The sequence below is a fragment of the Ovis aries genome, chromosome 8, assembly GCF_016772045.2.
Source record: "Ovis aries strain OAR_USU_Benz2616 breed Rambouillet chromosome 8, ARS-UI_Ramb_v3.0, whole genome shotgun sequence".
NCBI lineage: Eukaryota > Metazoa > Chordata > Mammalia > Artiodactyla > Bovidae > Ovis > Ovis aries.
In genome coordinates this window covers 62544073-62547450 of record NC_056061.1, presented here as the reverse complement: position 1 = coordinate 62547450, position 3378 = coordinate 62544073, and the positions used below count along the sequence as shown (strand labels likewise).

Sequence of the window (3378 nt, the reverse complement as noted above, 5' to 3'; positions counted from 1 at the left end):
GAATTCTTTTTTATGGCTGAGTAATACTCCATTGTGTATATGTACCACAGCTTTCTTATCCATTCATCTGCTGATGGACATCTAGGTTGTTTCCATGTCCTGAAAGAGACACATGTACCCCAATGTTCATCGCAGCACTGTTTATAATAGCCAGGACATGGAAACAACCTGTTGGCTATTTTTAAAATAGTTATGTATGTGGTTCTGCCAGGTCTTAGTTGCAGCCTGTGGAATCTTTAATTGTGGCATGTGGGGTCTAGTTCCCTGACCAGGGATCAAACCTGGGCCCCTTCATTGGGAGTGAGGTGTCTTAGCCACTGGACCACCAGGGATGTCCCACTGTTGGTTAACTTTGTGGGCAGAGTCAGTGAAGGGGTGCAGTGTATGTCCTATTTCTGTGGTCCCCAAACCAGAGTTGCTAGTGTTATTACTAGTTGAGACAGCACATCGAAAAATGTGAAAATTGGGTTCTTCTGAGATATATCCAAAATATCTTAATGTTCTTTTGATGAGAGAAGTTCAAGAAATCAGATTGAATTATGTGTCTTTTCTTCTCCTGAAAAAAAAAAACAAAAACAAAAGCACACCAGTTTGCACACGTATTTCTCACTCTGCAGTGTTCTCGGGTTCAATCGTAAGAGTGTGTGTGGAAGGGTCTGGAAAATACAACGTGCTTCACACACTCATAAGCATCATCAGCATCATCAGCATCTGTAACAGGATCCTTTGGAAGCCTAGCTGAATGCTGTGTCTATGATAGAAGCTGAACCTCATTCCTGTCAATTGAAATGAAGATGAAGCTTTTCTTATGAGAAGGTCCTGGACTAGGGGATTTACTGCCAAACTCCCCGCACTCTCTCCAGCTGACCTTTAGGGCCAGGTACAAAGTCCATCTGCTTCCACAGACTTTTACTCCATGGGGGTTAATCTAAGAAGAAATTTCTCAGACATGATATGGAGATGCGGTTATGAATGTTAATGTTTATGTAGTACTGTTTTTTCTTAATACTTAATAAATGTTCCAAATGCCTCACAAAAATAGACGAACATGTTCATTGAAAGCATCACAAAATGTTATTTACAAGTTTAATTGAAAACATTATGTTAAATGAGAGGAGAACAAAATTATTATTAAGACTGCAGAATGCATCATATCATGATCTCATTCATCTTGGTTACATCACCCTGGGGTGGTATGTGTAGGCATGAGGAAGGGAAAGGGTGGGTAAGTAGCTAGAGATATACTAGATGAAGGGACTAGATATCCCATTCTCACTTATAGCCTATTCTCCACACCCTCCCTTCACCCTCCCACCGCAAAGATCTATTCCTCAGGATTTCCTCACTTGACCGAATTGAGAGGTGATAGATTTGGAATATTTCCTTCTTATCATATTGTTGGCTAAAAACTTAAGTAAGTGGTAGTGATTATATACATTTTTACAGATTTAGTGAGAAAATCTAGCCAAGAACACAACTTTTCTATCAGCCTAATTTTTAATTCATCAGATTACATTAACTCATGAACATGTACCCATAGGGAATGGGCAGGAGGGCAGAGATATGGATGTTATAAAGTGACAACTGATATACGGAGCTAAGATAAATAACATCTGGGGTCTAAATAAAATTATAGGTCTTGAGATAAATCTATTCAATCTCAGGCTTAGTTTTTAATTTGCACTTCTCTTTAGACAAATCTGAGAACTGAGCTGCAATTGATATCTGTTAGAGATAGCTTGTTTAGTAATAACAAATGAAAATACTCCATGTTAATGAGCGTGTTCACCATGGCAGTATAATTCTAAGCACTTGACATGAAATCTCATGAGCTCTGTATGTGGAAGATGCTATTATTATCCACTGTACAGATGAAGAAACTGAGACTAAACTCTTCTTGTAAGGTCATTTAGCTAGCAAGTGGGAGCTGGGACTGACTCTAAAAACTACAGGAGCCTTCATTATTAATCACTGAATTGCTGCTTCCCCAGTGCAACTGGTACCCACCAGCAACCCAGTGAATGGGTGAAGCCTAACAACCCCTGCTTTGGGGAGATCCTCTGCTTGAATTAGTGGAGGCTGATTTATCAAAGAAAGAGCTTGGGATGTATGTAAACACAAACTAACACTTGAATAATGTGGGATTATCAAGGAAACATCTGGCCAAAGCAAGCCTGTTTGGATGTACAAAGGTCATTTGTTACTTGCACAATAGCCATTTGTATACAATTGGAGGCTGATATGAATTCAACCATTTTGTCTTCCAATGGAACAGGCTAAATGCTCAAAGAAGTGAATCAACATGTTTCTCAAATCTCCATCGCTCACAGGTCTCCTGTCCTGGTCAGAATTGTGAGGAGCTCTGACAGGCGGGGTTTCCCAGGTGATGCTAGTGGTAAAGAACTCACCTGCCAATGCAGGAGATGTAAGAGATATGGGTTAGATCCCTGGGTCAGGAAGATTCCCTGGAGGAGAACCTGGCAACCCACTGTGGTATTCTTGCCTACAGAATCCCAGGGACAGAGAAGCCTGGTGCACAACAGTCCATAGGGTCACAAAGAGTCAGACACGACTGAAGTGACTTAGCACTCACACACTGGATCGGCGGCTAGGAGACTTGTGAAATTTCAGTGTATCTGTCTTTAGGTCTGCATTTGAATTCTGAGAGTGGCTGTCTCCCACTAGTGATGTGTTTGTCTCTCAGTACATCAGACTGGAGCCTCAAATTTCTCTCTCTTGAACCCTTTAGATATGACAATTGATGGAAGGCACGTCCGGCCCTGCCAGCAACAGGTTCGGTGTGGGGAAGAACACAGTTCCACAGATAACAAGCATGCATATGTCTGGTGGATTTCATTAGCACAATGTCCATTAACAATTTCTGCAGATGTTCACATCAAATCAGATGAGCTAATTTTCTCACACTCTTCAATTTGGCCCATCTTCCCTTTTCTGAATGTATCCACTCTCGCGTGAATCTTCTGATACCTACATGAAAGCAAACTTCCTTCTGCTCTCGGAATCCAGATACTTGATTCGCTGTGTGATGCTGAAGAGATGAAACTGCTGGGCATATGATTCATAGTTAAAGGCTTTTTCTGAGGGTGTGGGGTGGTAGCTGTGTCTAGCTGGGCTAAGTCTCTGACACAGAGGATGTTCTGTGTTCTCTAAGACACTGGCCCACTCTTTCAATTATTTGCAAGACAGAAATAGACTCACAGACATAGAAAACAAATTTACGGTTACCAAAGTGGAAGGAAGGGGGTGGTGGTTTAGTCGCTAAGTCATGTCCAACTCTTGCAACCCCATGGGCTGTAGCCCATGTTCCTCTGCCCGTAGTGTTTTCCAGGCAAGAATACTGGAGTGGATTGCCATTTC

At 41.7% G+C, this 3378-nt stretch overlaps 1 non-coding gene across 1 annotated transcript; it reads right to left on the bottom strand.

The window, feature by feature from the left end:
* Nucleotides 1–260: 260 nt before the first annotated feature.
* On the bottom strand, nt 261–332 carry TRNAG-CCC (transfer RNA glycine (anticodon CCC)). Its single transcript has one exon. It is a non-coding gene; the product is annotated as a tRNA-Gly (tRNA).
* Between the last annotated feature and the right edge of the window lie 3046 nt (nt 333–3378).